General features: G+C 43.3%; 1 long non-coding RNA gene and 1 other non-coding gene across 2 annotated transcripts in view; both read left to right on the forward strand.

Moving 5' to 3' along the window:
* Positions 1–3,585: 3,585 nt before the first annotated feature.
* trnam-cau (transfer RNA methionine (anticodon CAU)) lies at positions 3,586–3,657 on the forward strand. The gene has a single exon. It is a non-coding gene; the product is annotated as a tRNA-Met (tRNA).
* A 13,113-nt stretch (positions 3,658–16,770) lies between these two features.
* LOC140717553 (uncharacterized) overlaps positions 16,771–25,100 on the forward strand; it is a 38,337-nt gene continuing 30,007 nt past the window's right edge. The window contains exons 1-2 of the long non-coding RNA XR_012096570.1: positions 16,771–16,971; positions 21,823–21,929. This is a non-coding gene — a long non-coding RNA (uncharacterized lncRNA). The remainder of the gene's footprint in view (positions 16,972–21,822; positions 21,930–25,100) is intronic.

The following is a 25,100-nucleotide window of genomic DNA, read 5'->3' on the forward strand; positions in this document are numbered from 1 at the left end:
ATCATCCAGAGCAAATACAAGAATGAACAAACAAAATATTAATAATAAATAAATAATCAATAAATGTCAAAAACATGAAATGATCAGTTTTGAGAGTTTATGGGTTGTGGGTTCAGTTCAGTATTGTGGTAAATGAAGTTATCCATTCTTCTTCAAGAGTCTGATGGTTGAGGAGTTATGGACCTATTGATGTGTTAGCTCCCTCCAGATGGGGTTGTGTGAAGAGAGCATGACCTGCATGTTCGATGCCCTGTATTCCGTGTAGATGTGCTCAGCGGTGGAGAGGACTTTACTTGTGCTGGACTGGGCTCTATCCATTATTTTTGTGAGCTTTTCCGTACAAAGGCATTGGTGGTCCCATGCCAGGTCCTTATGCCTCCAGTCAATGACTCTCCACCTACACATCTATTGAAGTCTGTCAGACTTTTAGATGACATGTAGAGCACTGCCATGACTTCTTTGTAATAGGAGGTATGTGCCGGGTCCAGGATTGATAATCTGAAATGATAACACTGAGGAATTTAAAGTCACTCCTCCATCCTTCCCTCGCTGATTCTCCCTCATCCCTCACCATCCACACTGTGCTCTCACTCAGCTTTTCTCATAGATTTCCTTCTCACTTCTTTCATTTCATTTCTTGCGCTGAGTTTGCCAACTCACTCCCATAACTCCACTTCAATGACAGCTTAATGCTTCCAGTGTTTCTTACGTCGTTGTCTTCGGAGCGCTGACTCTTCAAAGGCATAACACGCTGCCAGGAGGTTATGACCATCGCTTATTCATTGATGTCCACATGCAACTAATATTGAGCCAATTTCGCTGAGGTATTTCCAGGCCTGTTTTTGTTGAACATCCCCATTGTGTTGTCACATTAACTCCTTCCGCTTTTTTGGCCACTGTGCGCTTTCGTCCTTTCTGTATTTAACTGTGTGTGTGTGTGTGTGTGTGTGTGTGTGTGTGTGTGTGTGTGTGTGTGTGTGTGTGTGTGTGTGTGTGTGTGTGTGTGTGTGTGTGTGTGTGTGTGTGTGTGTGTGTGTGTGTGTGTGTGTGTGTGTGTGTGTGTGTGTGTGTGTGTGTGTATGAATCAGAGAGAGAGATTCACCTGCAGTTATAACATCAATTTAATGTTTAGAACTCATTCCCTGATGAGAGAAACAACTCATCTCAAGAGTCTGCCTCTGCGAGGGAAAGGCTCCGTTTCTATAATCAAAAAAGATCTTTAAATGTCATTTTCTGTGGCTTAATTTGGTATGTGTTTATAGCTTTTATTCAAATAATCAATTTGAATTTTATTTTTGCAATACAACAACATTTCTCAGGATATCTACTTAATCAAAGATTTGGGAAGATGTCATGAGGAAGCAGATTCACTGTTTTGGTAAGTGAGATAGAAGACACGGATCAACACTCACAAAGTGCTGGAGGATCTCAGCAGGCTAGGCAGCATCTATGGAAAAGAGAACAGTCCAGGTTTCGGTCCGAGTCCCTTCAGCAGGACTAGATAAAAAAAAAAAAAAAAGATGAGGAGTAGAATTAAAAGGTGGCGGGAGGAAAAGGAGAAGCAAGGCGCTAGGTGAAACTGGGAGGGGCTGGGGTGAAGAAAACGGTTGGGAAGTTGTTTGGCGAAAGAGATACAGGACTGGAAAAGAGGGAGTCTGATAGGAGAAGACAGAAGGCCATGGAAGAAAGCAAAGGCAGGAGGAGCACCAGAGGAAGGCGATGGGCAGGCAAGGAGATAATGTGAGCGAGGGAACAGGGGATGAGGAATGGTGAAAAGGGGGAGCATTACTGAAAGTTCGAGAAATCGAGGCAGGATCAGATTGAATGGCGGAGCAGGCTGGAGAAGCTGGATAGTTCGCTCCGACTTCTGTTTTCTACCTTTCAATGTTCGCCCTTTGTGATTGGTGACTCAGAAAGAGGATTCCACCAGCATTTTGTATGTGTTGCTAAGAGGATTTCACGTACGGTTTACAACTTGGATATATTTCAGTGAGAGATCGTAATGTATCAGGACTCTGTATCTCAGGATACTGATACTGTATCAGTTACAAACTTTCGGTGGAGAAAAGGAAAACCTGCCGCGCGTGGCAGGGAGGGGGGAAGCATCAGCGAATCTCCCCATCTGTTACTATCTGATCCTCCCCTGATGGTCTGAACATGATATCTGCAGTTAATCCCGGAAGAGGAATTGTATTTGAGGTAGGTGCTTGTAGTGATAACGTTTTAAGGGAATGGGGGAGTCTCAGAATCCTGTAAGTAATTGTTAATGTTGCGTCTGTATATTCTGGTTTGAGAATGGCTGCAGTTTGAGGAGCGGTTGTCTCCTGACTTTCCACAGCTTTTGATTTCGTGTTTAAATTTCAACTTTGGGTTAAGTACCAACTATGTCAGTAACTGCAGTATGTTTGAATAATGTTTCACAACTGCTTCTTTGAGTGAATATTTGGATTTTAAACTTACGAAACCCTCAAGAAGATGTCTCCTAACTTTTCCCACCTTTTGGTTTCAACAAAAGATGGAGATAAGGCAGGACATTCTTTACATTACTTTCTTAATTTTGGTGAAGTTTCTTATCTAAATTATTAAGTTCTGCTCTACTTGAGTAGCCGGAATGTCTATGGATCTGACTGTTCTTTTGTATTGAGATGTTAAATGATCAACTTGACCTGCTGACTCCTTGTTTCACTTGCAGCATGTAACAACAGGATGTAACAGTCTGTGCTCTGCTTTCTGACTTCCTCTGCCTGATGTGATTAAGTGTTCTTTGTCAAGTACGTTTAGCTCTGTTTTAGGTGATTAAGTGGTCTTTATCTCGGACTGTCACTGTTGATGGCATTCGGGACAAAGATGGTATAAGAACTGTATCTCTGTCCTTGGACTCACTGACTCTCTGTGAGTGCAGATGGATTGTTCTCTCTCGTAGCTTGCGACTAATAAAGGCGGAAAAGTTTCAGCTATGGTACTTGTTTCATTACACCGTTTCGGGAGTTCCGCTTCACAAAGTGAACTGTTGGTTCAACACTGAAGGAACTTCGACCTTCATTCAATCATCAGGACAGGATTAGGAAGTTAAAGGCACCTCGGATGAAAACATCGTTATTTCTGAAAAAACAATGTATCCTACCAGTGGGATGAATTATCCGTCTGGACAATTAAAAAATGTAAAACGCATTTCAGTGGCGAAATATCGGGACCGAGGTGCAAGACGGATAAAGCATAAACGGTACAGAGAGAATAACTGGGTGGGTCAGAGAGTAGGGAAGGTGGAGAAAACGAGAAAGAGGAGAAAAGGGAATCAACAAAAGAAAGTGAAGTACGTGAGTATGAAACGGGAAAAAGACGGAATGGACCCAGAAATATACAGTCACAGAACCAGACACAGACATGTACAGACACAGACCCAGACATATACAGACACAGAACAAAACCCAGACATATACAGACACAGACCCAGACCCAGACATGTACAGGCACAGAACTAGACCCAGACATGTACAGATATGGACAGGCACAGACATAAACGCATAGATATTTAAGCACAAAAAGCGCATCATTCAGAGGTCAACAATTAATAATACTCCCCGTAGCAGAGTGGCGCAGTGGAAGCGTGCTGGGCCCATAACCCAGAGGTCGATGGATCGAAACCATCCTCTGCTATATTCTCCGTCGGCGGCGGCAGATATTCATTCTTGTGTTTTAAAACATTATGCAGCTATAACAAGAAATCGCATTTCAATTGAAATTTGTTATTTATTTGTATTATTTCAATTCTCTTCTCTGTGGTGCAATCAGTGAGCGCGTTCGGCTGTTAACCGAAAGGTTGGTAATTCGAGTTCGCCCAGAGACGCTAGTGATCCAGCAGTTTCTCTCTCTCTCTCTCTCTCTCTCTCTCTCTCTCTCTCTCTCTCTCTCTCTCTCTCTCTCTCTCTCTCTCTCTCTCTCTCTCTCTCTCTCTCTCTCTCTCTCTCTCTCTCTCTCTCTCTCTCTCTCTCTCTCTCTCTCTCTCTCTCTCTCTCTCTCTCTCATGAAAAAAAAATGTGCAGAAGCATCTCTGGAATAAAGTACACAGTTGATTTTTCAGGCTGAAACCCTTCTTCAGGATCACGGAGCAGCCTGGCCTGCTGATCTCCTCCAGTATTTTGTGTATGTTGCTTGGATTTCCAGCATCTGCACATATTCCCGTCTGTGATTCGACTGCTACACTGCGAAGTCTCTTCCGTGGAATTGAATTGAAATGACTTTATTAATTGCGTCCTTCACATACATGAGTAAAAATCTTTTCGTTGCGTTTCCGTCTAAATGTGTACTGTACAATTTATAGTAGTATGTAATAAATAGTATGTACAAAAGGACAGTCAATATAGTATAGAAATACGATCGTATCAGCGTGGATTAATCGGTCTGATGGCCTGGTGCAAGAAGCTGTCCCGGAGCCTGTTGGTCCTGGCTTTTATGCTGCCGTACCCTATCCCGAATGGCAGCAGCAGGAACAGTTTGAGATTGGGGTGACTCGAGTCACCAACGATCCCTCGGGTCCTTTTTCCACACCTGTTTCTGGAAATGTCTTTAATAGTGGGAAGGTCACATCAACAGACACGCTAGGTTGCCCGCACCGCTCCCTGCAGTGTCCTACGATTGAGGGAATTACAGTTCCCATCCCAGGGAGTGATGCAGCTAGACAGGATGGTCCCCTGTAGAAAGTCTTTACGATTTGGGGATCCTTATTAAATGTCTTCAACCGTCTGTTGTGAAAGAGACGCTGTTGTGCCCTTTTCACCACGCAGCCGGTATGTGCAGACCTCGTGAGATACTCACTGATGTTTATGCCGAGGAACTGAAAGCCGTTCACCCTCTCAACAGAGATCCATTGATGTAAGTAGGGGATGCCTACTCTGAAGAAGTGTGAATCTTCCCATCGATGAGAGTTCAGTCAAACCCTTTCTCACTGCTCACCCTCTGAGATCTCAGCTCTTTTTTTCTGCTGCTTTTCATTACCAGCTGGGAAAAACTGCGCTGTCCTACTGCTGCCGCAATGGGCTCAGTGGGAATTGAATCTGCTCTATCATGTTTGCTGTTGTGTGCTGGGGCGGCAGGCTGAGAGTGGCAGACACCAACAGAATCAACAAACTGATTCGTAAGACCAGTGATGTTGTGGGGGTGGAACTGGACTCTCTGACGGTGGTGTCTGAAATGAGGATGCTGTCCAAGTTGCATGTCATCTTGGACAATGTCTCCCATCCACTCCAGAATGCACTGGTTAGGCACGGGAGTACGTTCAGCCAGAGACTCATTCCACCGAGATGCAACACTGAGCGTCATAGGAAGTCATTCCTGCCTGTGGCCATCAAACTTTACAACTCCACCCTCGGAGAGTCAGACACCCTGAGCCAATAGGCTGGTCCTGGACTTATTTCCACGGCATAATTTACCTATTATTATTTTATTATTTATGCATTTATATTGCTATATTTCTACACTATTTTTGTTTGATGCGACTGTAACAAAACCCAGTTTCCCTCGGGATCAATGAAGCATATCTGTCTGACTGTCTGTTCATAGAGATCAAACCATTACACAATGTATTTGGAGAGAACAAGGTGAAGCAATAGCAAAATGCAGAATAAAATGAAACAGCGACAGGGAAACCACGGCGCAGGTAAATAATAAGGTGCATCTTCATACCGAGGTGGATTGTGAGGTCAAACGTCCGTCCTATCCTATCTTCAAGGTACTGTTTAAACAGCATTATTGTATCAATCCCATTAAAATAACTGCAGCGTCACACAAAATACTGGAGGAACTCAACCGCATCTATGGAATAGAGTTTAGCCACCATTCCGAGCCAAGACCATTCATCGATCCTGAGTTCCTCTGGCATTTTTTGTGTCTTGTTTGGATGTCCGACATCTGCCCGTTTTCTCGTTTGAAATTAACTACAGAGTTGAAATCTGCTTCAGGGAATATAAATTCAGCTCTAACCTTGGGAGGAGGTGATGTGCCAATCGTTAAGATAAGAAACTGTGTGAAGACATTACATTCGAAGGATTTATTTGGTTAAAAGTAAGATAGTTTCTCTGTTGTCTAATGAAAATAGAGGTATCAGTGGTGTTAGAACAGGTGTTCCAGTGGAGATTTCGATAGAAGAGATTAAACCTCATTTATTGGGAGGCAAGATAAAGAATGTGCTACATGCTGTGGCAGTGTGTCATGAGAAACTAAGTTGTAGTGAGTGTGGTCGGAAACATAAGTATGAAGATTGTGAAGGTGTAAAGTTTAATTGTTGTTATTGTGAGGAGAACATGTGCAGAGGTGCTTAAGAAAACAGCTGGTTGAACAGGTTAAAGTACAGTTAGGTGTGTCTTATGCCGTGGCCTTGCTAAAAGTTAAACCAAATGTTGATCAGGTATTAGCAGTTGGAGAACAAAATGGAAATTCAGTGCCTCTACGTCACATTGCAGGTCCATTACTAAAGATGCATTACTATTTGATAAAATGAAGTTTGTGATGTTTATAAGTGATGTGGTGAACTGTACTGCTCAGTTATCTAGTCGTACTGCGAAAATTAAAATTACTGTGAAGGCTGCTGCAAAGTGTTTATATATAACTGGTGTTATGTGGGAAACCTTAAATTATGCTTTGATAGATGGGGTATCTATTTCAGTCTCCTTCTGCAGATACATAATGGGATTGAGAATATTGCAGTGGAATGCTAGAAGTCTGATTGTCAAGAATTTATTTTGGATTTATCAAATACACCCAATATCATATCTATTCAGAAAACCTGGCTGTTACCACATTTACATATTCCTTTGTAGGATTATATTGTAATTGGATGTGTTAGGTTAGTTGGTAGAGGGGGTAATGTTGCAAGTTTAATAAGAAAATGGATCAGACATTAGATTGTGGATGTAAATGACGTGTGTGAGGCACTTGTAGTAGATGTATTTGATTACACAGGTAGGGGTTTTGAAGTAGTAAAACTCTTGTGGAAAGCTTTTGATTGATTTCTTGGAAAGTATCTGTTGCTCCAGCTCCCTAAGGGTTGTACAGTGTGGGTATTTTTGTGCACATAGCTCACTGTGGGGTCATTCATGGAATGGTCTGTTGGTAGAAGAATTTTTTTAGGTATTTCCAATCTTTGTGCCTTAATGATAGGAGAGGTCTGAGATATAATGTTTATAATAGTTTAAAAACTGCTGTAGATTTAACACCAGTTCCAAGCATTCTGACTGGAGTGGGTGATGTCATGCGTGATGAAACATTGGGGAGAAACCATTTTCTTATATTTATAAACTTGGCTTTCGAGTTATATTGGGAAAAGGTGTCTGTTTTTGGGAGGTGGAATTTTGGTAAAGCAAACTGGGAGAGGTTTTACGTGATGAAAGTCTATCAGGGCTGAACATTGAGGTTGATATGGATTTCTGCAAAGAATGGTTATGTCACATTGTTCAGCAAACTGCTGTGTTAAAAATGTCATGAACAGGAGGAAGACTGTACCATGGTGGATGAAAGAATGTGCAGAGGCAATTAGGGAGGGAAATAAGGTGTTTGGGAGAGTTGAGCACAGGCTGCGGTGAAAGTTCTAAAGGAGATTTACTGGAGGGCATCTTGTGATAGTGTTGACAGGATAGTAAACTTGGAGATGTTTGGGGAATGATTAAGAAAATTGAGGGAGTTAGAATTCAAATGGTTAATAGCATTCCAGTATTGATTATGGTAATAGAGCAACTGAATATGTATTTTGGGAAATAGAGGTGATGGAGCATTTTCAGAAAATGTGTGGATTTCAGAAGGGCTGAATGACATTAAATTCAGTTTTATGTTTGGAAGATGATTTTAGGAAAGCACGGGTCAATTAAAAAAAGTTGTAAATGCTGTATTTTGATTCTGAAAAAGCATGTGATATGTTATGAAAGGATTAAATTATGGAAATGTGTGAGAGGAAGGCTACATTTTTTACGGAGTTTTTAATTTGCATGGTCTCGGCAGGTAAGAGTGGTTAAGGTATGTTTGGGCTTCTATGTGGTGGAGAATGAGACCCCACATTGTAGCCCTTTGTCATTTAATATTATGGCTAATGATATCTTCTCTGAGATAAGTACTGGGGTGGGGATACTACTTTCTGCAGATGATAGAGCACAATGGATTAGAGGTAGAAAATTCAGTTTCATTGTATATAGAATGTGATGAGTGATTAATAAGGTTGAACTGGGCAAATAGATGGGGGTTTAAGCTTTCAGTAGCTAAAATACATTATGTGTTTTACAATTTCTTGGTCAAACTCTTGAATAAGTGTCAGTGCTAAAATTTTGTGGCATGTGGCTGGTTAATGAGCCGATATAGAAGCACCATATCTGTAAAATAATTGATAAATGTAAAGGAGCACTGATTATTCTTCACACACAAAATGCTGGTGGAACACAGCAGGCCAGGCAGCATCTATAGGGAGAAGGGTCTCGGCCAGAAACGTCGACAGCGCTTCTCCCTATAGATGCTGCCTGGCCTGCTGTGTTCTACCAGCATTTTGTGAGTGTTGTTGTTTGAATTTCCAGCATCTGCAGTATTCCTTGTGTTTGCTAACTGAATACCCTTGAGTGTCTGTGTACACATTCTTGGGTCACTACCGGCCCATCACTGTGACTCTGAGGGGTAATCGATGCTACCAGAAATCCACCGAGCTGCTCATCCACAAACTTCCCTTCCAGCATCTGGTGCAGAAGATCACGCAGGACTTCAAAACCGATCCACGCTTCCAGAGCTCGGCCATCAAAGGCCTGCAGGAGGCCAGTGAGGCTTAGCTGGTGAGGTTCTTTGCACCATCCACACCAAGCGAGTCACCCCTGTGCCCAAAGACATTCAGATGGCCCACTGCATCTGCCGGAAGTGAGCCTAAGCCTGGCCTCGGCAACAAACACAACAAAAGGCTCATTTAAGAGTCACTAATGTGGCAGATGAAAGGGCTGTCACTTCCTGCTCATTGCACTACTGCAGAGTTGACACATATTATCCCCCTGACCTCCCACTGTGGGGGCTTTGGGATTGTTTAATGGGGAATCCCAGCTTTCACAGAAACTGACCTACTTGTTTTGCTCTCAGCCTTTTTCACCACCACATCGATGTCGCCCTTTAGCCTAAGACCACCCTCTACACAGCAGTAACTCCACCCATCTCACACTCAGTGTGAACTTACTGCTCACGGTCCCTACATCCACTCCCAAATCACTCAGCCGTATTACAAACAGCAAAGGTCCCAGAACAGATCCAAGTGAAACAGCACGTCACCAGCATCTGATCTAAAACCGCTCTCTGCCATCACTCTGTCTCCTATTGCAAAGATAATTCTGGATCCAATTTACTAAATGGCCTGACTGAGGACCATATGAACCGTATCAATAAACTTTGTTTGTGACGGCAGACCTGGGTGAGGATGGTCAGGACCAATAAACTAGTCCACGTCCGTAGGGAGACCACATTGAGTAACTCCTTCACTCCCAATAGGAGAAAAATAAGCAAATAGAAAAGAAATAAAAATCACAATAAAAGCTGCAGATTCTGTAGTCTGAAGTAAAAGCAGAGAACAGGAAACTCCAGACCTGTCAGATCACCACCTGTACCAGGAAAACTTTTGGAGCTGTAACAAAGCAGGAAATTATTGCAAACCTACAAAACTTCAAACCATCAGGCAAAAACAACAGGGTTTGGTGAAAGAGATTACACATTTAACAAGTACAATCGAGTGGTTGGTGCAGAAATACCAACTGTGGATAAAAGGTCCGGGGGATGCACTGAACCAAGATGTCCAGGACAAGTTTGATAAGAGGGGGTTGGGGAAAATGAGAGCAGACTGTGTTAAACTTACTGATGACAAGCAGATATAGGAACTGAGTTGTGAAGAGCGGTGAGGAGTCTGCAAAGAGTGATGTGATTGGACCCAGGTCTGGCAGCTGCGTTATTGTGGGAGGGAGGGTGTCAACTTGTACATTTTGAAAGGAAAAATACTTAATTCAGAACATTCTCTAATTGTTCAAAGGCAACAGGGTCTGGTGGTGCAGAGGGAACTTGGAGACCTGCTGCATCAACCACTGAAGTCCATTCGCAGCTCCAGACGGAATTCGGAATGCGAACAGAATGTATCTGATGAAGGGGCTTCGGCCTGAAATGTTAACTCTGTTTCTCTGTCCATGGGCACTGCCTGACCTGCTGTGTGCTTTCCGATGTCTCTGTGTTTTACTGAAATGTCAGAGTTCCCATCTTCGAAGTTATTCATTGTTCCAGATTACCATTGTTTCAGCAGAAATTCAGAGAGTTTATATGTCAGTTCTCCAGAGTGTTAGGTCTTAACTTTACAGACTGACTAATATTGAAGCTGTGCGTCTGAAGTTATATCTGAGTGCTGTGTTTGCCTTCTGTTGTGGATATACCATTGGAAATTGGTGGTTGTGGGAGAGTAAAGGCAGAGCTGGACAATGTGAGGCTGCTCTCGGTTCTGTCTTTCACCCTGACTCTGTCTCCTTCCCTCACTGCCTTTGTCTCTCTGAATGTTTCTCGGGCAGGTTGGGGCGCTGTGTATAAAAGGAGACAGCAGCAGTCGGTCTCTGGAGACAGACTGTCTGCTGACATCTTTCTATAAACATACTGACTCTCACGGCTATCTTGACTATTGATCTTCCCATCCTGTCTACTGTACAAATGCCGTCTCTTTTATTCGATGCCGCCACATCTGTTCCCAGGGTATGGTTTTCCTTGCCAGAATATCAGCGGTGTCTTCCTTTTTCAAAGAACGGGGTTTCACTTCTTCTCTGATTGTTGCTGCTCTGAGCATCATATATCCCTCTATTTCTCAGACATTTGCCCTTGCCCTATCTTCTCACTGCCATAACAGGGTTACCATTCCCCTTCCCCTTACGTACCACCCCACGAGGGTCCGTATTCAGCACAACATTCTACGTGAAGTCCACCATCTTCAAAGGGATTCTAGCACTAAACATATCCTTCCACCCACCCCACTCTCCACTTTCAGCCGGGATCACTCTCTCCGTGATTCCCTTGTCCATCCATCCCTCCCCACTGATCTCACTGCTGGCACATCCTTGTAATCGGAACATGTGCTACACCTGCCCCTGCACCACCATTCAGAAACCCAAATTGTCCGTCCAGGAGAAGCAAAACTTCATCTGCAAGCCTGTTGAGATCATCACCTGTACCTGGACAACACACACAATATGCTGGAGGGACTCGGCAGGCCCGACAGACGCTATGGAAAAGAGTAAGGTCGATGTATCGGGCTGAGACCCGTCATCAGGACTGGAGAAAAAAAGAAGAGTCAGAATTAGAAGTTGGAGGTAGAAGGGAAGAAACACAGGGAGATAGGTGAAACAGTGAGGGGAATGGTGAAGTAAAGAGCTGGGAAGTTGATTGGTGATTGAGATACACGGCTAGAGAGGGGGGAATCTAGTAGAAGAGGACATAAAGCCATGGAAGAAAGAAAGCAGGGACGAACACCACAGGGAAGTGATGAGCAGGTAGGAGGATAGTGTGAGATGGAAAAAGGAATGGGGAATGGTGAAGGAGGCATGGAACATAACCGGAAGTTAGTGAAATCGAAGTTCTTGTCATCAGGTTGTAGGCTAGCCAGACAGAATATAAGGTGCTGCTCCTTCAACTTGAATGTGGCCTCATTGCAGCAGTGGAGCAGGCCGTGGATTAACATGTCAATTGACTGTATCCAGTACTCACTGAGTAGTCTCCTCAACTTTTGACAATGAATTCCACAGATACATGACCCACTGGGCAAAGAAATGTCTTCTCATCTCTGTCCTGAAGAGACATCCTTTTATTCTGAGTGTGTGCTATCTGGTGCTGGACTAACCAACTACAGAAACCATCCTCTCCACGTTCACGAAAGTGATTATAATGTGACTGTCTCCTCGTTCTTCTAATCTCCAATAAGTACAGGCACAGGTGCATCAACTGCTTCTCACATGTTAACCCTTTCATTCCTGGGGTCATTCTCGTGAACCTGCTCTGGACCCTCTCCGATGCAAACACATCATTCCTTGGATAAAAGGCCCAGCATTGCTCACAATACTCTATGCGAAATGTCAAATGTTAGCGTGGTCAAGTGGCCCCTGTTTTCACATTTCTGTGAAAATTTAACTCATTTTCATTTTTATATTTTGCTGAATTTAATGTAATCTTCTCCCCCAGATGTAATTTCTATCTACCTTCCACGGTGAAGACTTTTTATTCAAAGACAACAACATCTCACCCACAATGACCTTTAGCACTGGTGTACCACAAGGCTGTGAGCTTTGTCCACTACTCTACTCACTTTATACATGTGATTGTGTGGCTAAGTACAACTCCAAAGCCATATTTAAGTTTGCAGATGACACCACTGTTGTTGGATGAATCAAAGGTTTTGACACATTTGCCTCAGCAGGGAGATGGACGATCTGGTTGAATGGTGCCACAACGACAACCTCTCACTCAATATCAGCAAAACCGAGGAGCTGATCTCTGACGACAGGGGGAGGAAACCGGAGATCCATGAGCCAGTCATCATCAGGGACTGGAGGTGGAAAGAGTCAGTAACATTAAATTTCTCAGCATTATCATTTCAGACGGTCTGACCTGGGACTAGCAGTAAGTGCCATTATAAAGAAGGCAGCGACTCTACCTGCGTATAGTCAGCATGGCATCTAAAACTTTGACATATATAGATGCACAGTGGAGAGTAACCTGACTGGTTTCATCATGGCCTGATATGGAAACACAATGATCAGGAATGGAAAGGAAATGTGGACAAGAACTTTGTGGAGATGTCAGGGGCAGGTTCTTTACACAGAGCGTAGTGAGTGCGTGGAATGGGCTGCCAGCAAAGGTCGTGGAGGCGGGTACAATCGAGTCTTTTAAGAGACTCCTGCATAGGTACATGGGGATTAGAAACATATAGAGTTATGGGTAACATCAGGTAATTTCCAAAATAAGTACAGGTTTGGCATGGCATCGTGGGCCAAAGGGCATGTATTGTGCTGCAGCTTTTCTATGTTTCTAACTAGTGGATGCATCCCAGTTTGTTACAGACAAAGCTCCCCCCCCCCCCCCGCCATCATTCACTTCATTTACAAGATGCATTTCTAGAAGTAAACTGCATCTATCACCAACAACATCCTTCATCCACCTCATGCTCTCTTCCTACAGCTGCCATCGGGAAGGATGTACAGAAGCTTTAGATCCCACGGCAGTAGCTTCAGGAAGAGTTATTACCCTACGGCAGTCATGGTCTTGAAATGACACAGTTATCTTCACTGAACTGATTCCATAATTGGCAGACACACTTTCAAGTATTCTACAATTGAATTTGAGAGTAATTATTTTTTTAAATTATTTGCATGATCTGTCTTTTGCCCGTCGGTTGTCTGTCAGTCTTTGCTGTTTATTGTTTTCAGAAATTACATTGTATTTATTTTCCTGTAAATACCAGAAAGAAAATGAATCTAAAGGTAGTACCCTATTGTGCCAGAGGTCCCAACACACTAGACGTTTACTACACTACGATAAGGAATGCCTATTGTTTTCCCCCGAGACTGCATTTTGTTAAGTCAGATCATTTGACTGTACTCGTCCTACCTGCATACAGACAGAGCCTAAAGAGCAAGGCTCCAGAGATCAAGCTTGTCTGAGTGACAGAATAACAACAACCTCTCACTCTGTGTCAGTAAGACCAAGGGGCAGATTGCAGACTTCAGGAGAGCGAAACCAGACATCCATGAGCCAGTAATCATTGGACAATCAGAAGTGAAGAGAGTCAATAACTTTAAATTCCTGTGTTTCACTGTCAGAGAATCTGTCCTGGACCCATCATATAAATATTATTGTGAAGAAAGCACAACTACACCTTTACTTCCTCAGATCTCAGAGATTCAGCAAGTCATCGAAAACCTTGTCAAATTTCTATAAATGTGTGGTGGAAAATAAGGAATTTGTAAGGAATGCCTGCAGAAAATGAACCTCAGGGCATGTATAAACTTTATTTTGAACTTTGAATTATATGGTGAAATATGCTCACTGTGATAGCAACTGTGAAATGAACCTGGTTACGTGTCAGATCTCTCAGTGGGAGAGAATTTTGGAGATAGTGATCATAATTCTATCTCCTTTACAATATCATTGGAGAGATATAGGAACAGACAAGTTAGAAAGGCGTTTAATTGGGGTAAGGGGAATTATGCAGCAATCAGGCAGGAAAGATCCTTAAATTAGAAAGAGATGTTCTCAGGGAAAAGTACGGAAGGAATATGTGAAATGTTCAGGGGATATTTGAGTGGAGTTCTGCACAGGTATTTTCCGATGAGACTGGGAAGTAGGGTGCAGGAACCATGGTGTACAAAGGCTGTAATAAATCTAGTCAAGAAGAAAAGAAAAGCTTACAAAAGGATCGGAGAGCTAGGTTATGGGAGTCATACAGAAGATTATAAGGCTAATGTGAAGGAGCTTAAGAAGGAAATTAGGAGAGCCTGAAGGGGTCATGAGAAAGCCTTGGTGGGCAGGATTAAGGAAATCCCACAGGCATTTACATGTGTGAAGAGCAAGAGGATAGGATGTGAAAGAATAGGACCTATCAAGTGTGACAGTGGGAATGTGTATGTGGAGCCGGAGGAAATACCAAAGGTACTGAATGAATATTTTACTTCAGTATTCACGATGGAAAAGGATATTGGTGATTATAGTGATGACTGGTAGCAGATTGAAGAGGTTGTACATGTAATTACTAAGAAAGAGTAAGTGCTGGAGCTTTTGGAAAGGATCAAGTTGGATTAGTCACTGGGACAGGATGAGATGTCCCCATGTCTACTGTGGGAGGCAAGGGAAGAGAGTACCAAGCCTCTGGTAATGATCTTTGCATCAACAATGGGGACGGGAGAGCTTCTGGGGGATTGGAGAGTTGTGGATGTTGTTCTTTGTTTTCAAGAAAGGGAGTAGAGATTGCCCAGGAAATGATACACTAGTGAATCTTACCTCAGTGGTTGGTAAGTTGATGGAGAAGATCCTGAGAGGCAAGATTTATGCACATTTGAAGAGGTACAATATGCTTAGGAATAGTCAGCATAGTTTTGTCAAGGGCAGGTCGTGCCTTACCAGCCTGATTGAATTATTTGAGGATGTGACTAACCATATTAATGAAGGAAGAGCAGTAGATGTAATGCACATGGATTTCAGCAAGCCATTTGATAAGGTACCCCATGCAAGGCTTATTGACAAAGTAAGGAGGCATGGGATCCAAGGAGACATTGCTTTGTGGATCTTGAACGGGCTTGCCCACAGAAGGCAAAGAGTGGTTGTAGACGGATCATATTCTGCATGGATGTCGGTGACCAGTGTTGGGCCTCAGGGATCTGTTCTGGGACCCTTACTCTTTGTGATTTTTATATCTGACCTAGATGACGAAGTGGAGGGATGGGTTAGTAAGTTTGCTAATGACACAAAGGTTGGAGGTGTTCTTGATAGTGTGGAGGGCTGTCAGAGGTTACAGCATTACATTGATAGGATGCAAAACAGGGCTGAGAAGTGGCAGATGGAGTTCAACACAGATAATTGTGAAGTGGTTCATTTTGTTAGGTCAAATATGATGGCAGAATATAGTACTAATGGTAAGACCCTTCGCAGTGTGAAGGATCAGAGGGATCTTGGGGTCTGAGTCCACAGGGCACTCAAAGCAGCTGTGCAGGTTGACTCTATGGTTAAGAATGTGTACAGTTTATTGGCCTTCATCAACCATGGAATTGAATTTAGGAGCCGAGAATTAATGTTGCAGCTATATAGGACACTGGTTACAGCCCACCCAGTTCTGGTCATCTTACTACAGGAAGAATGTGAAAGCCATAGAAAGGGTGCAGAGTAGTTTTACAAGGTTGTTGCATGGATTGGGGAGCATTCCTTATGACAATAAGTTGAGTGAACTTGACCTTTTCTCCTTGGAACGACGGAGGATGAGATGTGACCTGATAGAGGTGTATACGATGATGAAAGGCATTGATCGTGTGAATAGTCAGAGGCTTTTTCCCAGGGCTGAAATGTCTGCCACAAGAGGACACAGGTTTTAGATGCTGGAGAGTAGATACAGAGGAGATGTCAGTGATAAGTTTTTTACTCAGAATGGTAAGTGCGTGGAATGGGCTGCTGGCAACGGTGGTGGAGGCCGATACGATAGGGCCTTTTAAGAGACTTTTCGATAGGTACATGGAACTTCGAAAAATAGAGGGCTCTGCGTAAGTCTAGTAATTTCTAAGGTAGGAACATGTTCGGCACAAATTTGTGGGCTGAAGGGGCTGTATTGTGCTGCAGGTTTTCTATGTTTCTATTAACTTACTTTGGATTAAAATGTTGGCTTTGACTACATTTTTCCATAATGTTCTTTTTTGATAAAGTGTTCAGTGATCTAGTTAAGTTTTTTACCCCAAATTATAAAAGATTATCCACACAAAAATATAGAAAATACAAACATTAAATATTTATCAGACCAAAGAGTCAAATTTAAATGTGAATATTACTGCCCATAACGCACTCAATTCCCGTGTGTGTGTGTGTGGGTGGGGGGTGTGATCACCGTTCCCGGAAATGCCCCTCTGCACCCATTCTGTTACAATGTTCGCAATTTCTCAGCGTCTCCACTGATTGACAGCTCTCTGTGCCCCGCCTCCTGGGCTGTTAAAACGATCACGTGATACCATGTGATTGCCATTCTGTGACGAACTGATGTCACAGATGTCCCACCGTCACCGACGTTGTTTCCAGGGGAACGGTCCGTGGCGGGCGGTGAGTCCGTGGTGGTGGGCGCGGGGTTGTAGTAAAATGGAGTCGGTCTCTACTTTGGGTTTCGGCTCCACTGTGGGAATCGGCCTCTCCTCTTCCTGCCCACGGAACATTAAGTGTCTGTCAGCGCCTCACCGCACCGGCTCTCTGCCTCAGGTACAATATTTAAACCATATTTGCACAGTTACATGGATAGGAAAGGTTGAGAGGGACACGAGCCTAATGCAGGCCGATGGGACGAGTTCAGGTCGACAACTTGGTCGGCGTGGATGAATTTTACTGAAAGGACGGTTTCAGTTCTGTATAAATCACTGACTCGATTTTGAGTCGTTCAGCCAGTGCTTAATGTACACAGTGAGTTCCTAGTGAGTTATTTATTAACAGGGACTTAGTCCTCCTCGAGTTCAGTGTTCCAGGTTCCCACTGCACTTTCACAGTCAGTGCTTTCTGAATGTCTGTACTGGCCATCGAGAATCTTGTCTCCACTAACTCAGCACTTGGTCTGTCTCCTACCCTGCCCTGGTGTTTCAAATGCTCATCCAGATGGTCGTTAAATACCAGCCTGCACTACTCCCTCAGGCTGTTTGTTCCAGATTGTAACCTCCTTCTGGGGGATAGGGGAAGGTTTTCCTCAGATCCAATTTAATCACAAAATCCTGTCCTTAAACCTGATGTTGTACACACCTCACACTTGTGCATTAATTCCATCTGCCATTTTTCAGCTCAATTTTCCAGCTGGTGCGCATCCCACATCAAAATTTGCTAACCTTCCTCGCTGTCCACTACACCCACCATCTGTGTGTCATCTGCAAACTTGCTGACTCGGTTTAACACATTCTCATCCGGATCATTAATACAGATCGAAAACAACAATGGACCCAGCACCAGGGCAAGATGTACACAGTAATGACAGGTTCCTGGGTGGTGTTCATCAACAGAGACTTTGTGTGTTTCTACCTCTACCACCTCCTCTGGCAGCTCATTCCGGACAGCAGCTATTCTCTGTGTCAAATATTTACCCTTCAGATCTGCTGTAAACCCCCCACCCCCCACCAACACCTTAAACCTAAACCCTTTAGTTTTAAAAACTGTCTGTCTCTGTACCTCTGTATGACTTACATAATTTTATCTGTCTCCGTCACCTCACCCTTCAGATCTTCTCTACTGCTACTCTCTGTCACATTGAAACTATTTCCTCCAGATTTAGGAAGGAGAAAGCTGTGCCCTTCACAGAAGACCTTGGGAGTGAGGTTTTCTATCCACCCATACCTAGAAGATGTCCCTTTGATCCATGAAACTGAATCTCTTCCTCCTGTATCAGCTCCTCAGTGACACATTAATCAGTGGTAACCTTCTATATCTCCCTGCACTACAAGTGTCACTGGGAGTGATAGCTTACTACCCTTGAGTTTCTGCTTTTGATTTTCTGTTTTATTTCTCTAAATTCATTGGACAGGACCACACCAATCCTTCTCCCGATGTTGTTATTACCAACATGCACCATCTCCCATGATGTCCGGTTGCTCAACCTTCCCTTCGAAATTTTCTGCAGCTGCTCCAAGACCATCGGACCATAGACCCAGGAGCTGAATTAGATTATTTTTCCCATTCAGTCGGCTGGGAATAAGTGATGATGACAGATCTATTATCCCTCTGAACCCCGTTCTTCTCCCTTTTGTCCATAACTCCACAAACAAGAACCTCTGCCTTCAATATATCCAATGGCTTCTCCATATCTCTCTATGGCAATGCATTCACCATTTCCATTGATTCCCTGACCAATTCTTTAAACTTTCAACTTCGGCTTTACATATACCCATGGACTTGGCCTCCACCAGAGTCTGCGGCAGGGCATTCCACAGATACACTACTCTCTGGCTAAAAAGAAATCCTCTTTACCTCATATTTGAAAGGTTACCCCTCAATTTTGAGGCTGCACTCTCCAGACCTGGCTGTCCCCATGATAGGAAGGAGCCTCCCCAAATCCACTTAATCTAGTCCTTTCAATTTTCGGTAGGTTGCAATGTCATTCCAGCCCCTCCCCACATTCTTCTGAATTCTAGTGAGTACAGGCCCAAAGCTGCCAAATGCTCTTCCTGTGTTAATCTTCATTCCCGGAATCATCATCGTGAGCCTCCTCTGGACTCCTTCCAATGACAAAATATCCTCTCAAAATTGCTGACAATACTCCAAATACTAGTGTATTTGAAGGGCTCAGCATTATCCCCTTGCTTTTGTGATCTATTCCCTTTGACAGAAATGTCAACATTGCAATTGCCTTCTTTACCACAGACTCAACATGTAAATTATCGTTCTGGAGCTTATATGAGGATCCTACGTCCCTTTGAAGCTCTGATGTTTGAACTTTCTACCCCATTTAGATGAGTCTGCACTGTCGTTCCTTTTCCCAAAGTGCATTATCAGACATTACCCAACACTGCATTCCATCTGCCATTTTCTGCCCCATTCTTCTGATTTATCTAATTCCTGCTGCAGTTACATTGCTTCTGCAGCACAACCTACATCTCCATCTATCTTTGTATCATTCACAAGCTTAGCCATAAAGCCATCAATTCCACTGTCGAAACCATTGACAAACGGTGTGGAAAGTAATGGTCCCAATACTGACCACGGAAGAACACCACTCCACTGGCCGCCAACCAGCAATGGCCTCCTTTATTCCTACTCACTGCCTCCTGCCTGTCAGCCATCCCTCTATCTCCGCTAGTATCTTTCCTGTAATGACATAGGATTTGGTTTTGTTATGCAGTCTCATGTGTGGCAAGTTAGTAAATGCCTTCTGAAAATCCAAGCAAATAACATCCACTGCCTCTCTTTTGTCCATCCAGCTTTGTTGTTTACTTGAATTCTAAAAGAATTCCCAGGCATGTTTTTTCCCTGGACAGAAACCATGTTGACCTTTGACTTACTTTATCATTAGTGTAAGGATCTCAAAAACTCATGCTTACATTTTCCAAACCACTGAGGTAAGGCTTACTGATCTATAGTTTTCTTTCTTTTCCCTTCCTCCCTTCATGAAGAGTGGGATGACATTTGGAATCTTCCAGTTCTCTGGAACTATACCAGAATCAGGTGATTCTTGAAAGATCATGGCTAATGCATCATTTATCTCTTCAGTATCTTTTCTTGGAACTCTTAGTCCATCTGGACCAGGTGACTTATCCACCTTAAGACCTTTTAGTTTACCTGGCACGTTTTCCTTTGCAATAGCACTGGCAGTCACTCCTGCTCCCTGACACTGATGGACCTCTGGCACACTGCAAGTGTCTTCCCACAGTGAAGACTGGTACAAAGTACTCTTTAAGTTCATCTTCCATTTATTTGTCCCCCATTACTCCCATATCAGCATGTTTCCTGTGGTCCAATATCAACTCTCACCTCCCTTTTATTCTTCACATTACTGGGGGGAAAAAAAGTGATATCCTGGTTTATAGTATTATTTGCTCTCATTTTATCTTTTCCCTTCTTTAGCTTTTTTTTGTTGCCTTTTGTTGGATTTTGAAAGCTTTTCAATCATTGAACTTCCGCCGGTATCCTCCTCGAATCCACCTGCGCAAGCTCCTCTTTCACACCCTTTATTCCATTGCGATACTGATAATCTGACTTGTGCTTCTCCCTCTCAAATTACAGTAAGAATTCAATTATATTATGAACACAGACTCCTAAGGGCTCCTGTACATTAAGCTCCCTAATAACATCTGGATTATTTGACAGCACACAGTCTAAGATAGACTTTCCCTCAGCAGACTCAAGTACAAGATGCTCTAAAAATCCATCACGTAGTCATGTAATAAATTCCCTCTCTTGAGAAATGACACCAGCCAGATTTTCCCAATCCAATTGCAGCCTGATCCCCTATTTAAATTGTAGCATGTCTTTGTTCCAGTTCCCTTTACATTCTCAACTCCACACCTTGGCTACTATTTGGAGGCCTATATATGATTCCCATAATGACCTTTTTCCCCTTACAGTTTCTTAACTCCTTACACAAATATTCAACATCCTCTGACCTTGTAACATCTTTCTACAGATGTAATTCCATCTGTTATCAACAGAGCCACACCACCGCCTAGGCCTTCCAACCTGCTCTCTCCATAAGAAGTATATTCATTGATACTCAGCTACCAACTATGGCCTTCTTTCAACCATGACTCAGTGATACCCACAACGTCATACTGACCAATCTCAAATTTTGCCGCAAGTATGTCCAACCTTTTTCCAAATACTCTGCGTTTTTAAATACAGTACCTTCAGTCCTGTATCCTTCACATGAAGTTTGCCTCTGTTCCATAATTCAACCTTTTGCTCTGTCTGCATTTGTACCCAATCATTGTCTTGTCCTCCCTTACTTTAATGTTATACCCATCAACTACTTGTAAACTTGCTCCCTCATCCTCAGCCCTGTCATATGTCGGGAAATCATTAGGGGCTTTCCACCATTTGCTATCTTCCACTCATCCAGTACCTCACCTGTCGCTAAGGATGATTTAGAAATCACTGCCAGGGCCCCTGCAATTTCAGCACTTGCCACCTGCACGGTCAGCGGGAACACCTTATCAGGCCCCGGCGATCTTTCCGCCTTAGTTTTCCTCAAGACAGCCAACAGCTCTTCCTCTGTAAGCGGGGTGGAGTCCATGACCTCAATGCTGCATTGCCTCACTTCTACAGACTCTGAGTCCGTTTCCCGAGCAAATACAGGTGCAAAAATATCCTTTTAAGAACTCCCCCATGTCTTTTTGCTCAATGCATAGCTTGCCATTCTGATATTCAGAAGACCAATTATATCCCTTGCCATCCTTTTGCTCTCAAAATATATGTAGAATCCCTTATGATTCTCCTTCACCTTGTCTTCAACGGCAACCTCATGCCTTCTTTTAGGCCTGATTTCCTTCTTAAGAGTTCGCTTTCATTTCTTACACTCTGTAAGCATCTCATTTGTTGCTACCTATGTAAATCTTCTGTGGACCTCTTTATTTTCTTAAACAGGACCTCAATATCCCTTGAAAACAAAAGTTCTTCAAACTTAACAAGATAAAATCTACAGATGCTGGAAATCCAAGCAACACACGGAAAATGCTGGAGGAACTCAGCAGGTCAGACAGCATCTATTGAAAAAGTACAGTTGATTTTGTCGGTACGCGACCCTTTGGCAGGACTGGAAAAAAGATGAGTAGATTTAAAAGGTGGAGGGGAGTGGAGAGAGAAGCACAAGGGGATAGGTGAAACTGGGAGGAGGATGTATGGTACAGAGCTGGGAAGTTGATTGGTGAAAGAGATACAGGGCTGGAGAAGTGGGTGTCTGATAGAAGAAAGAAGGCCATAGAAGAAAGAAAAAAAACGAAAGAGCACCAGAGGGAGACAATGATAATTGGAGGTGATCAATGAAGGATGAGGGGCGTACTACCAGAATTTTGAAAAATTTATGTTCATGCCATAATGCATGATGTTCATGGAGGCTACCCAGGCAGAAAATAAGGTGTTGTTCCTTCAACCTGAGTGTAGTCTCATTGTGACAGTACATGAATCCAGGGATTGACATATCGGAATGGGAATGGGAAGTGAAATTAAAATGGGTGGCCACTTGGAAATCCCACTTCTGGCGGATGTAGCAAAACAGTCTCTCAAACTTCGTTGGTTCTCATTGATGTATAGGAGGCCCCACCGGAAGCACCAGACGCAGTATATAATCCCAACCTGTTGCCTCACCTGGAAGGGCTGTTTAGGGCCATGAATGGCAATGAGGGGCAGGTGTAGCACTTGTTCCTCTTACAAGGATAAGTGCTAAGAGGGAGATCAGTGAGGAGGGACAAATAGTCAAGGGAGTCATGTAGAGGACTGAGCAATCCCTGAGGAAAGTTTGGGGAAGGGAATGATGGACTTTGTGGTGGGATCCTGTAGTAGATGGCCCAAGTTCTGTAGAATTATGTGCTGGATGCGAAGGCTAGAGGGGAGGTAGGAGAGGAGAAGAATATCCTTACCCCTGGTATGGTGGTGGGAGAATGGGGTAAGGGCAGACTTGTGTGAAATGGAAGAGATGCTATTGAGGTCAGCGTTGATGAAGGAGGAAGGGAAGCCCCTTTCTTTGAAAAAGAAGGACATCTCGTTTGTTCTGGAATGAAAAGTCTCATCCTGAGAGCAGATGCGGCAGAGGCAGAACCTGTTCAATTTAACTTTTATTCTGACAGAGAATCTGCAAGAGGATCTCTGTAAATAATCTATATCCCACTGTGTTTTTTGATAAATTTTCAAACTGTCTGAAGCTTCACCAGTCTTGGAGTCACCTGTAAGCTTGTAAAGCACCCTTCTGCATTTTCATCCAGACATTGATAAACTTCACAAACAACATAATTTCCAGCATCAATCCTTGTGAAACACTGCTAGACATGGATCACCAACCAGTATAACAGTCTTCCAACTCTACTCTGCCTTGTAAGTCAAAATTTCAGTTCACCTTGGATCCCATAGATCTTTATCTTCAGAATCTGTTGAGCATGATGGTCCTTTTGAAATACCTTACCAAGGTCCATATAGATAATGTCCACTGTCTTGCCCTCATCAAGCAGTGATAATACCCCCTTGAAATGCCTGCACAAAGCCAGGTTAACTGTAGGCTATGGTCGTGAAATATGCATAAAACCTGCTACTCAGTATCCTCCCCAGTAGCTTCCCTACCATTGCAGTGAGGCTCCCTTGTCTATAGTTTCATGGATTCTCACTATTTCCGTTCTTGACAAAGGCACAGCATTTGCTACACCTAGTCCTGTGGGACCTCACATGTAACTAGTGATGCCACAAAGTTCCTTGTCAAATCCCCAACAACATCCTCACTTGCTTCTTTCACTATTGTAGGATATATGCCATCAGGCCTGACCACCATTAACCACCTTAATACTTTTCAGAAGACCTCCTTCTTAACCTCAGCATGTTTCTCACGTTCACATGCCCCACTCTGTTTTCACTCATTTAGTAGCTCAGCCACTTGCTCTGACTCCAACCACAACATTCCTCCTTTCACCCTGAGTGGACCTTTTCAATATCTTGTTCTTCTCATTTTCTTAATATAAATCAAAAAGTCCCGGAGATTATCTTTGGCCTTGCTCACTAAGGGCATTTTGTGGCCCCTTTATGAACTTTCCTATCACCTGCTTTAGCATTTCCCTGCTGTCTTTAAATTCTACAAGGGCCTAGTCTGATTTTAACTTTGTAAAACATAAATATCCTTCCTGACTAAATTTGTGATCTCTCAGCTCATCCAAAAGTTACCTTACCATCCTTGCCCTTAACCTCACCGGAACATGCTGATCCTGAACTCAGATCTGCAGGTATTTAAACATCTCCCACATGTCAGACGTGGGCTTGTCTGACAGTGGCTGCTCCCGATCAATGCCCCTCAGCTTCTGTCTTGGTCCACCCTAACTTGCCCTCTTGTGAGATAATACCTCCATACAAAATCTGATCATATTTTCACTCATAACTAGCTAAAAAACTAACATGTGATCACTGTTCCCAAAATGTTCTCGGACTCTCAGCTGTTACCTGGCCTGGGCCATTTCCCAAAACTAATTATCGTATGTTCTCTCCTCTGGTTGGGCTCTGTACATAATGTTTCAAACACTCCTCAGATTCACTGAACAAACTTTGCGCATTTAAATATTGAGTAAGATCCAATCAATTCTAGGGAAGAAAATGTCCCCCAGTGTGACAACCCTGTTGGTCTGCACCTCTCTATAAGCACAAACATATCCATGCCTCTGCCCCGGTGGTTACTGGGGGGCCAATACGATAATCCCATCAGTGTAACTGCAAATTGCCTCTTTAAATGAGCCCTACAGTTTGCTGTGACACTCCCAGTGGGGTAACCTCTGCATCTTTTAACCCCCTTCACTCCCACACTCACAAGTAAAACAATGAAACCAGGTATGTTGAGTTGCCTCCCCTTTCTGTCCAACAACATAATACTACTAACGTTGAAATAAACTCATTTCAGCGTATCAGTCCCAACATGTTTATTAGCCTGCCCTTGGTCTGTTACTTCTCAAACGGTCTTGTCATATATTCTTTCTCAAGCCTCCCGCCTGCTGTGGTTCCCATTCCCCTGTGACTCTAGTCCAAACCTTGCCATGATCCTGCTACCTGAATCCCCATCCACCTCACACCAGCTCCACAGCTACCCCTTTATGTGACATTTTTTTATTATTTTCCCCGCTACCCAGAAGAAAAAATATTATAATGAATTAATCCTTTCATCACCGGTCCCGCGCCCA

Source organism: Hemitrygon akajei, chromosome 28, assembly GCF_048418815.1.
Source record: "Hemitrygon akajei chromosome 28, sHemAka1.3, whole genome shotgun sequence".
Lineage (NCBI taxonomy): Eukaryota > Metazoa > Chordata > Chondrichthyes > Myliobatiformes > Dasyatidae > Hemitrygon > Hemitrygon akajei.